This window comes from Xenopus laevis, chromosome 4L, assembly GCF_017654675.1.
Source record: "Xenopus laevis strain J_2021 chromosome 4L, Xenopus_laevis_v10.1, whole genome shotgun sequence".
Classification (NCBI taxonomy): Eukaryota; Metazoa; Chordata; class Amphibia; order Anura; family Pipidae; genus Xenopus; species Xenopus laevis.
This window is the reverse complement of record NC_054377.1, coordinates 137,753,965-137,766,023: the sequence shown is the minus strand read 5'-3', so window position 1 is coordinate 137,766,023 and position 12,059 is coordinate 137,753,965. Positions and strand designations below refer to the sequence as shown.

The following is a 12,059-nucleotide window of genomic DNA, read 5'->3' as shown; positions in this document are numbered from 1 at the left end:
AAAAAATAAAACAAAAACTGTGGTACCGTGTTAGCCAGTAGCAAAAATAATGAATAAAAAAACAAACAAAAACAAAAAGCATTGTAGAAATGATACAAAATACATATATAAAAATACATTGCAAGCTTTCGGAGCACCAAGGCCCCTTCATCAGGCAAAAAATATTAATATATTAAATATAAAAGTATTTTGCCTGACGAAGGGGTCTTGGTGTTCTGAAAGCTTGCAATGTATTTTTATATATGTATTTTGTATAATTTCTACAATACTTTTTGTATTTGTTTTTTTTTTTTTTTATTTGTTATTTTTTTAAAAACTAAACAATCCTTTCCGGCAGTTTACAGCCTTGCAGTCCTCCCAGCTCCTCCCAGGGGCTTTTTTGACGAGGACGGAGACTCAGAAATGGGTGGATCCCCATGGGACAGATGGTAACCTTACCGCAACTCCTCTGCGCGTACCTTGTTTTTGCCAGGTCCGGAGTGGGAGGTTGGGGCAAAGGCAGGGAGCAGGTCTGGGCCGGTGTAAATTCGTGGGCCGGACTTTGGACATGTCTATTTTAAATGACGCCTTATGTATTAATTGCATACATTTAGAATTTCCTTCACCCGGCAACACTGTGTTGGTTACATAGTTACATAGTCAAATCGGGTTGGAAAAAGTCCATCAAGTTCAACCCCTCCAAATGAAAACCCAGCATCCATACACATACCCCTCCATACTTTCACATAAATTCTATATACCCATATCTATACTAACTATAGAGTTTAGTATCACAATTAGTGATGGGCGAATTTATTTGCCAGGCGTGAATTCACAGCGAATTCCCGTGATTCGCGAAACCACTGCGAAAATTCGACAGAGAAAAGTTGCGGCGAATGTGTGAAGGCATCCAAAAACCGGACGTCTCGTTTTTGACTCCAGCGCCATTTGGAAATTTTTCGCTGTTTTGCGAATTTCATGGGAAATTTTCGAATTTTCCGGCGAAACACCGCAAATTCGCCTATCACTAATCACAATAGCCTTTGATATTATGTCTGTCCAAGAAATCATCCAAGTCATTCTTATAGTCATTAACTGAATCACAACATCACCCGGCAGTGCATTCCACAACCTCACTGTCCTGACTGTGAAGAACCAACTACGTTGCTTCAAATGAAAGTTCTTTTCTTCTAGTCTGAAGCGGTGGCCTCTGGTACGGTGATCCAGTAAACTGTAATCATGTACCTTTTTTCCAGAGAAAACCACCACAACCTTGACAGTCTACCCTCATAATTTAAAGTGATACTGACACTAAAAAACTACTTTTTAAAATATGAATGTACATTAAAAGTTACCTATAGGTCATGCTGAGTCAGATGGGTAATGTAAAAGCTTTGACCAAATACTTTATGGCAATATTCTAAGTAGCAAACAAAGCCAATATTATCATATATGTTAAAATGGTTTAATTTCTGATGTCGGTATCTCTTTAAGTCTTCCCTCCCTCTAACCAATTTAGTTGCACTTAGTCTCTGCACTCTCTCCAGCTCATTTATATCCCTCTTAAGGACTGAAGTCCAAAACTGCACTGCATACTCCAGATGAGGCCTCACCAGGGACCTATAAAGAGGCAGAATTATGTTTTCATCCCTTGAGTTAATGCCCTTTTTTATGCAAGACATAACTTTATTTGCTTTAGTAGCCACAGAATGACACTGCCCAGAATTAGACAACTTGTTATCTACAAAGACCCCTAGATCCTTCTCAGTTAAGGAAACTCCCAACACACTGCCATTTAGTGTATAACTTGCATTTATATTATTTCTGTCAAAGTGCATAACCTGCATTTATCAACATTGAACCTCATTTTCCAGTTGTTAAACTACAACTCCTAGAATTCCATAAAGCAGCAACAGCAGCTGGAAGACAGAAGGGAGATAACCCATGATTTATAGATTTTTTATTTTTAAAGGTGGTTCTTAGGCCTCTTATTCTCTAACTCTATCCCCTGCACAAAGCATCCGCTATTAGATTTTCCTGTGCAGAAATTAGGTTTATTTCCTTTGCATTGTGGGGTGGAAGAGATGTGGGGGTGTCTGTGCCATGCCATCCATACTAATCAGATCAAGTTAAAAAGTGGAGCAGAGAAATTGAGTTTTTGATGTTGACAAGTCCAACCCAGAATTTCTTTATAAATCATTTACAACCACATACTCCCCCTATAACCACTGGTTCCTGAAAGCTACGAGCTCCTCTAATGGGATTCCATCAAATGTTTTTAAAGAGGTTGTTCACTTTTAAAGTGATATTCTGAGACAATTCGCAGCTCTAAAACAGAAAACATGAACAATTTATTTTTAGAATTAGCCATTCTATAATATACTTAAAGCTAAGTTAAAGGCTAACCATCCCTTTAAAAAGGACAAAAGCATTTTGGATCCTTTCCTCCTGCAGTAGATATAACCCCTTAGTGATCGGTGAATCTGTGGCATTTTGCTTCGCCGAATAATTTACGAATTTCCCGCAAAATTTGCGAAACAGGGAAAAATTCGCGAAAAGGTGTCTGGTTTTTTTGGACACTGGCGAATTTTTGCCGGCAAATTTTTGCTCCGGTTTCGCAAATCGTGGGAATGCGCCGCAAATTTGCGCCTGCCGAATAAATTCGCCCATCACTAATGCCCCTTAGGCTGGAGTCTGTGTAGTCAGTTTCAGGCTTTATTCATGGGATATAATTGCCAGCACTTGCAAAATCTTTTGGGATTGCCTGAAATAAAGGGCAACCAAACCAGTTCCCTGCATATTATAAAATGCAGATAACCTCTGCAATAATTCTGTATATAAATCCCATTTTATATTTAGTGCAACAGCACAAGGGGTGGATGGTTAACCCCCAGGCACTTATATCTTGTAACCGATTCCTTAGGGAAATGTTTAAAGGGGGTGTTCACCTTTAAGTTCATTTTAAGTCTGATGTAGAGAGTGATATTCTGAGATAGTTTGCAATGGGTTTTAATTTTTTATTAAATTTTTTTTTAGCTTTTTTATTCAGCAGGTCTCCAGTTTGCAATTTCAGCAATCTGGTTGCTAGGGTCCAAATAACCGTAGCAACCATGCATTGATTTGGAGAAGAGACTGGAATATGAACAGGAGAGGCCTGATTAGAAAGATGAGTAATAAAAAGTGGCAGTAACAATACATTTGTAGCCTAACAGAGCATTTGTTTTTTAGATGGGGTCAGTGACCCCCATTTGAAAGCTGAAGAGTCAGAAGAAGAAGGCAATTCATTATAAAAACTATGAAAAATAAGTCATGAAGGCCAATTGAAAAGTTGCTTATAATTGACCATTCTATAACATACTAAAAGTTAACTGAAAGGTGAATCAACCCTTTAAGACCTAAAGAAATGAAAGATCCATTCAGATAACACCTTATTCCACCTGGTCCGGCTCCTATACACCGTGTAACTGGATTTCAGAAGGGAAAGGGAAAGCAGAGCAGACAGAATAACCCTTTCAGTGCTGGTGGTTAGAAAGGTAGAGCTCTGGTTAGAAAGGTAGAGTCTTCTGCAGCTGCAACATATTTGATCAGAGTTAATTATGGATATTTATCATAGAGGAAATCATGTACTTGCAGGGGCGTCACTATGCAGCTCTTTCATACTTCCACTCTGTAATCAGCAACAGACCCCCAGGTGTGTTCTAATGTAAAAAAAATGCTTTTATTTGAATCCAATAAGACTAAGAAGTTCCATTGTGCACAAGATGCTATTTTCATTCGTTGGTGACAGAAATGCCACCGGCTGCATAAATTATTTATGGTGATCTGAATGTGGCTACGTATATTATTCAATTGTATCCGCTGAGAACATCTCTTTTGTATATTGGGACTTATAAACTGCTTTGCTAGACCATGGGCATCCTTTGTTCTGCATGTTTATCCATATATGCGCTTTTAACCCTTCACGTGGCTTCAAAAGTAGGATCTATAGTCCTGATATGAAAGAACCATTGTGCCGTAGAATAGACCGTAACAGATTGCCTATTGAACCACTGTGTATGGGTATATAATAAACAAAAGCCATGAATATCTTGTAAATTATATCCTTATAAACGGTGAGTAGTGATGTCATTTTTGTCACACGACTCACTAAAACGTGTGTATTATAATAAATAAAGTATCCCTTGTTGGAAAATATGAGGATATAAGAAGTGACCTGGTGGTTCAATGACCTTTATAAAAACACTCAGCCTTCTGCCTCGTGCTTTTAAATGGTCATGGAACTCCTCCTTATATTTTACAATAGGGGGTACTTTATTCACTATATATAGTAACATAGTAAGTTAGGTTAAAAAAAGACACACATCCATCAAGTTCAAACTTTTAAGTCTATATATAACCTGCCTAACTGCTAGCTGATCCAGAGGAAGGCAAAAAAACATTTGAAGCCTCTCCAATTTGCTTTAGGGTGGGAACAATTCATTCATGTCCAGTCCCTGGATCAACTTGTACTATGAGCTCTCTCCCATAACCCTGTATTCCCTCACTTGCTAAACACCATCCAACCCCTTCTTAAATCTATCTAATGTATCAGCCTGTACCACTGATTCAGGGAGACAATTCCACATCTTCACAGCTCTCACTGTAAAAAAACCCTTCCGAATATTTAGGCGGAACCTCCTTTTTTCTAATCGGAATAGGTGACCTTGTGCCAGCCAATAAACATACAGTATGTCACAGCAAGAGTGTGTGCAGAGCATGGTGGGTGCATCTTTCCTGTGCTCCCAAGCATCCATTGGTGGCACCCTTGGAGTTTTATGGCCGAAATCCTGTCTGCATTTACCCCGACGGGGTGAATTCCAGTCCTATCAATGCACACAGATATGGGGTGCAGGTAGGGTTGCCACCTGTTGGGTTTTCAGCCAGTCATCTTGGTTTTCGGAAGGGCTGTCCAAGTAAAAACTGCCTGTCCAGATTTCCAAGAGCACCGTAAAGATGGGTCACCATCTTTTGATTTAAAGTAAGCTTTTTTTTACAGGTATAAGATCATATTAACTGCTGTGTCACATCAAATGAATATTCTTTTATTGTTATAGGTCCTTTAACCATTGGGGGGGGGGGTTGTGTTGGATTAATGCAAAGCTTTTGTACCAAGGTGGGAGCACAAAGATGTCTCAATGTGTGATTAAGGGATACACATAGAAATAGCTGTGAATGGACAATATAATAAAATAAGAAATATGCAGAAATATCTGAGCCTTTGTTAAAGCTAATTCGGTTGATTAAAAACCAGTCATGTGTTGGTGCTTCCCATTATATGAACTATCGGCTCTGTGTAAGTGTAGAAAGTCAGACTATTGTATGGAGCTCACATTCTCCCTCTATTGTGAAATGCTGCCATTGTTCCAGCTCTGGACTCTGGGGGGTTTCACAGGGGCCCCATTAACAAGTGGTCAGCAGAGGCTATTTAGCCATCAAAGAATCCGCTTGCGCCGCTCATCCGCAAGGTTCTATTCAGGCCATTTCTCCTGGGTCTGTTAGCCAGAAATTGAATTTTCTGAACACAAAGCCTTGGTTTATAGGGAACTGATTAGTGTTGATGCTCCCTGGGGAAGCGCTGCATTGTTTTGGGTTTGTATAGAAGTTGTACAGCAATCGGCTCTACCCGCTCCCCAAACTTGTCACACATGCCTGCGCATCTCTTATTATCTTACAGGCTCTGTGCCTACATGTAGAGCAAAAGGAAAGCTACTGATCATTTTCTGGAATATTCTTTATATTATTTTTTGATTTCCTGATTGAAGATCAGAGGGATTCAGCCTAACTCTAAGGGCTCTTACTCACGAGCGGTTGTAGCTGCGCTCCCCTGGGTTCCGTTTTTCTGCGTTCAGCCGCAGGGGAGCGCAGTAATAGACGCATTACATTTTTTCCAATGGGGGTGTACTAACACAGGCGCGTGTAGGCGCTGAACGCAGCATGTTGAGACGCAACATGCTGCATTTTTCCTGTGTTCGGCACCTACACGCGCCTGTGTGAGTACAGCCCCATTGGAAAAAACATAATGCGTCTATTCCTGCGCTCCCCTGCGGCTGAACGCAGAAAAACAGAACACAGGGGAGCGCAGCTACAACCACTCGTGAGTAAGAGCCCTAAGGTGCACAACATGCACATTGGGCATCAGACTACCCTCTACCTGGGGTCCCAGTTAGTGAATTCGGGCAAAACCTTAACCAGAGAAAAATAAAGTAGGCAGAGCCCTACAGGCCTCCTTGTCCTTCTTCCACTGCACTGAGGGCCTCCCAGAGAGCCCCATCAAGAGAAAGGCACTGGTGCAGTATCAACCCTGCCCCTAGTATTTCCACCACTTCCATATAAATCTAACTAACAGAAGGCAGAGATTCACCTCCATAGTGCAGTAGAATAATCCTTTTTCCATGCCAGTTTGATGCCCTAAATGGAGAATGGTGCCACTTCAACTTTATTCCCTGGGGACTACCCTATCTTGCTTGTTGGCTGCTCAATACAGACCAAACTATCTTGTCACTGTCTGTCTAGAGCCCATTTAAATCTCTCATCTTACCGCAAACATCCCTTTTCCTGCATCGGGAGCCTGAAAAAAGTGTTTCCCCAAGGAAGTGTAATCACGTCCCGTCGCAAACAACTTTTTTCCAGAGAAAACAACCCCAACCCTGACAGTCTCCCCTCATAATTTAAGTCTTCCCTCCCTCTAACCAGTTTAGTTGCACTTAGTCTCTGCACTCTCTCCAGCTCATTTATATCCCTCTTAAGGACTGGAGTCCAAAACTGCACTGCATACTCCAGATGAGGCCTCACCAGGGACCTATAAAGAGACTTAATTATGTTTTCATCCCTTGAGTTAATGCCATTTTTTATGCAAGACAGAACTTTATTTGCTTTAGTAGCCACAGAATGACACTGCCTGGAATTAGACAACTTGTTATCTACAAAAACCCCAAGATCCTTCTTAGTTAAGGAAACTCCCAACACACTGCCATTTAGTGTATAACTTGCATTTATATTATTTTTGATTTTTGCCAAAGTGCATAACCTGCATTTATCAACATTGAACCTCATTTTCCAGTTTGCTGCCCAGTTTTCCAATTTAGACAAATCACTCTGCAAAGTGGCAGCATTCTGCATGGAACCTATAGTTCTGCACAATTTAGTATCATCTGCAAAATTAGAAACAGTACTTTCAATGCCCACCTCCAGGTCATTAATAAACAAGTTGAAAAGCAAGGGACCTAGTACAGAGCCCTGCGGTACTCCACTAACAACACTGGTCCAATTAGAAAATGTTCCATTTACCACCACTCTTTGTAGTCTATCTTTTACCCAGTTCTCTATACAGGTGCAAATATTATGTTCCAGGCCAACATTCCTTAATTGACCAGTAACCTTCTGTGTGGCACTGTATCAAATGCTTTAGCAAAGTCTAAGTAAATCACATCCACTGACATCCCAGAATCGAGGTCCCTGCTCACCGTCTCATAAAAAGAAATGAAGTTAGTCTTGCAAGATCTATTACGCATAAAACCATGTAGGCACACACTTATAGCATTATGATTTGCTTTGAAGTCCAATATCTTATCCTTTATTAAACCTTCGAAAAGCTTTTCTACCACTGACGTCAGACTAACTGGCCTATAGTTTTGAGGCTAGAACGGGATCCTTTTTTGAATAGCGGCACTACAATAGCAATTCGCCAGTCTCCTGGCACCATGCTAGATCTCAATGGATCCTGAAAAATTAAGTATTCAGCCTTGCCCATGAGTGGCTCATACACTGTAGTCAGGTGGTAAGGTAGTCTTGACCAAAGACTGGACCTCAAAGGGGCCTTAAACTGAAAAGTACTGACCACTGCTATCTGGTGATTCTCTGTTGGCTAGTACCACTGGTATCATAGACTGAAAGTAGTAAAGAGGCAGCTTGCATAGATATAGAAGCAGTTGGAGGGTGCTGGTTAGAGGAACAGGGCTACTAAATCTGCTGGCGCAAAGGTAAACAAAAATAGAATCTTTTATTGATATTCTTTATTTTTAAGGCACTCTGTTCAATCCACTTTTTAATAGAGGAATGCACTCCCCCAGCTTCCTCTCAACTGGTCCATCTTCAAGGAAAATTATATGCACGGACAACACAAATAACGTTAAAATGCCTTTATTGCAGTACTTGGCATAGAACAGTGTTTCAGTCTTGATAAAGAGCCTGTTGGCTTGAAATGTTGCTCTGTACCAAATACTGTGCCAAGAAAAAGCATTTTAGCTTTATGGGAGTGCTGTCCTTCTACGTGACTTTCCTAAGAGTCTGCTCATGCTCAGGGACATGGGAATGGAGGTTGTCATCCTACAGGGCACTGGGATAGAGGTTGTCATTGCTGCTTCCAAGTCTAAGGGTTAATTAATTTTCAGGACTCAGGGATCCCAACTACTCGCTCCATTACATCTGAGGAGGGATGCGCAGTTGTCCCCAGATTCTACTGAGGAAGGTCTAATCAATAGCTATGAAGTATTTCTGTTCCTTCTGGAACGTATGCTTGGGCACGTAAGGCCTACATATCATCTTTAATGAAAAAAGGGCCTATAATTCTTTCATAGATTATGAAAATAAATTTGTTTACACTTGGTGTCTCTTCTGACCCTGTGGCGCCAACAGCAATTTAAGTGATTGCTCAACCAGTCATATTAATAAAAACTGATGAAACCATGCTGGGGATATTTGAGCCACAATAAAAGAAAGTATAATTATGTGTTATGCGATTGGACATCAATCAGGATCCTACTGGGCCCCTAATAGCCATGCCTCTGAATAGTATAGTGAACTCTCATATGTATAGTATATCGCTCCCTGGTTAAAGGCTCATATAACAGTTATAATAATATTTCTTTCACTTTTTAACAACACATGAACTAGTATCAGCCAATACATTTGCTTGTGAATCTGGATCCTTGTATCTCCTTTGCTCTATTAGCCATTCTCAGGGATGACAGATGGAACTCAAAATGTCATTCTGGCCTTAGCACAGAGAGACAGGTATCTACATATGTACGTGGCTCCATTCACATAACCAGTGCAATTAAATAGTCCTGCATTGACATCATTGCATCCCAGGGTTGCTGGATCGCAAGCTATAGCCTCCACCTCTCCAGCTGACCAATATGTTAGCTTTTGATTGGCATCTGCACCAATGGGTAAGCATGGTCTCCATCCTAGAAGAGGTGTCAATGGCATTTGACTCAACATAAGGTTTATATCACGCACCAGATTACTGTGTCACTTTAAAACATGAGTGAGGGTTGAGCAGACTGGGTAACCGGTGAGGACAGATCTCTGGATCAAGTTGTGTTGCCGTGGGCTCCAATTTTACTTAGCATGACTCTGATAGTTGGGGCCCATGACACTGGCTGTGCTCAACTCAATACGATAATCCAATGACAATTCAATTGATCCCATGACAGTGAAGGAATGCAGGGGGCCTTTGCCTGTGGGATTCTGGGAATTCAACGAGAGCTGTAAAGCCACAGGTTGTGCATTTAGCGGTTGTTATGCATTGTAATAATATGCCATTTGTGCCATGATCACAATATCAGTTTCTAGATTGGGTCCAAGGACAAATATATAGCAGAGAGGGAATTTGTCCCTGGATCCCAATCTGAAAGGGGCTCACATGCCTATAACCTGAATAATATTGTGATCATGGCACAGATTACACCACCAGCTCTTTGTATGCACCATGGGGTCGGCGTAGCTGCTATGGATCATGCTGGAGAGAAAGAAAACCCTTCTCCTTCATACACTTGCCAAGGATTCTCTTGCTTTACTGTACAGACAAGGAATTAAAGTGGAATCTTCTTGGAAGTGCTTATTAAACCCTAAATCTAGAGTAGGGCAATGATCTCCTGTGGCTCAGGCAGCTACAATTTCCCCTCATTCAGTAGACTTTTTTTTTTTAGAGCTCAACAACATTACATTACAAAAAACCTGGGAAGTCAATGTGAAGCAGCAGATGATAAGAATCCAACATATCCCTGCTGGCAACAACCTTCCTGGCGCGTTTCCTTAATCAGCCAAAATCAGAAATGATGTCACGCTGATCCCGGCTTGATTGCGTGTTGTACTCCTGGGGTAAATGTACCCAGTACACACGGGAAACTGTCAGCATCTCCTTGGATACTGCAGGAGTCTATAGGAAAACTCAAGTGCATTGCAGTTACTAACTGTAGTTTGCAAATGTTTTTCGAGATCTTGAGAATGTCAAACAAAAGCTAAAACATGCAGCTAAGCCTTAGGATGGAGAGAAACACAAGGTTGTGTTGCAGTTGGTGACGTCATTTGCATATTTTAACAGTCATGTCCCCATCATGGCAGTCTGCTTTTGGTTCAGTGTCATGCATCGCTTTAAATACTGTTGACTTGGAAGGCTTTACTTGGTTAGAACAGTGGCTGCATGATGTTCGTTAAGCCTACATAGTCCAACTCAAAGTCTCAAAGCAAGGTCTAAGCTCCAGAAAATCAGACAGAAGCTCTTAGTGATGCGTTATAAAACACAGATGAGCTTCAGTAAGCAAGAATTATTCAGGCAACATGCATTTCAGCTTTGCCAGGATAGTCCATAAAAAATGGCAAAGGATGTTGCAGAGATTCAAGAAGCATCTCTGCAACCATCTCAGACTAAGCTGCCAAGAGTACCAAACAGGGGTTCATATGGGGCTCCTTACTTTAACTAATTGTTACTAATGACTGTGAGCTTCATAGTTGGACACTCAAGATGAACAAAGATTTTCAGCAGTTGTACCAGATCCAGTCCTAAGAATAGCCATGTAGAAAGGTGTATGAGGGTAAAGCATATAGACCCCCAATAATATTTAAAGCCCAGTTAACCCATACACCTGTTGGTCAACATTTATTTGAGCCTATTTTGAGCCAAGCCTTAGTTGGCTAGCCTTGGAGGAAGTCATAATGCCTATATGAGGAGCTGATAGGAGAAGTCTGATGCTACAAAGTGATACAAATGGAAAGATAAACTGAATACCTAATAAACCGTTGAAGGCAAATGAGTGTATTTGTTTGTTTTTCTGTACGTTTTTTAACATCAATTTTATATTTCTTTTACAGGTTGGAAATATTGAAGGCATGAAAGAATTGTGACTCACTAAAGACATCGGACATGAGGTAACTCACTTATGACCTCTTCTTCCAAGCAATAATTGTTTTTATGCAATACATGTTGTGTTTGTTTGTAGGTGTAGGTCATTCTTTTGCTTGTTATCCTAAACTAAGAGAGGCCTAGGATTCTTGACCTAGAATATTGTAGAATCTCCAATAAAAACGACTTGAGTAATCGGATTGCATTCCATTAAGAGGCTCTACTATAGGGTCTCTATGACTGTATGTGTGGCAGAAGGTCTTGATGGTCAGAAGGTCAGGGTCAGGGTCAGGCCAACATGTTTAACAAAGTTACAAGATGACAGCCCCCGGTGGCCAACTTTGAAAGCATAAATCATTTGTTTGATTAGACTTTGTGGTGCAGTAAGTCCATGTTTATGTTTAGTATACAAAATACAGCATTTCTAGCCTTATTCTATTTTAGACTTTCCTTGTCCTTTAATCACTACAACCAAAAACATGAAGATAAATTATCATGCCCAGCACAATTGTTTCTTGATGTTTTAAGGCCTCATCTGAGAGGGAATTAGGCCCAATTTGCCCAAACAACCAGTGGAATGAGAAGAAAACACAAAATTGTCTGATTTGTATTGAATAATGTTGTGACACGGGATCAGCCCTTTCTGTGCTTGACATTAACACATACCTGTGCCCTGATTATCCTTAAAATATATCCACAAAAATGGGTTGGTGAATACAGTATATCCTGGTATAGGTTAGGGTATTGTACATAAACTATTCTAAGCATGTCTGTACAATAATAACTTAATATAGGGCATACCTGGGCCAAGGTCAACTTTAAGGTGCAGTATTGGTTGTGCAGCTTGTTATGTTCATGTTAGAAATGTTAAAATCCATGTTTAATATTATTTGGGTATGTTTTCTGAATTTTTTTC

General features: G+C 40.5%; 1 protein-coding gene across 3 annotated transcripts in view; it reads left to right on the top strand.

Moving 5' to 3' along the window:
• Positions 1-12,059, top strand: part of gpr22l.L (G protein-coupled receptor 22 like L homeolog) — a 200,642-nt gene that overhangs the window by 139,428 nt on the left and 49,155 nt on the right. For all 3 annotated transcript variants that reach the window (XM_041590853.1, XM_041590854.1, XM_018259104.2), the window contains one exon: positions 11,113-11,169. The gene's annotated coding sequence lies outside the window, so the exon portion shown is untranslated. The remainder of the gene's footprint in view (positions 1-11,112; positions 11,170-12,059) is intronic.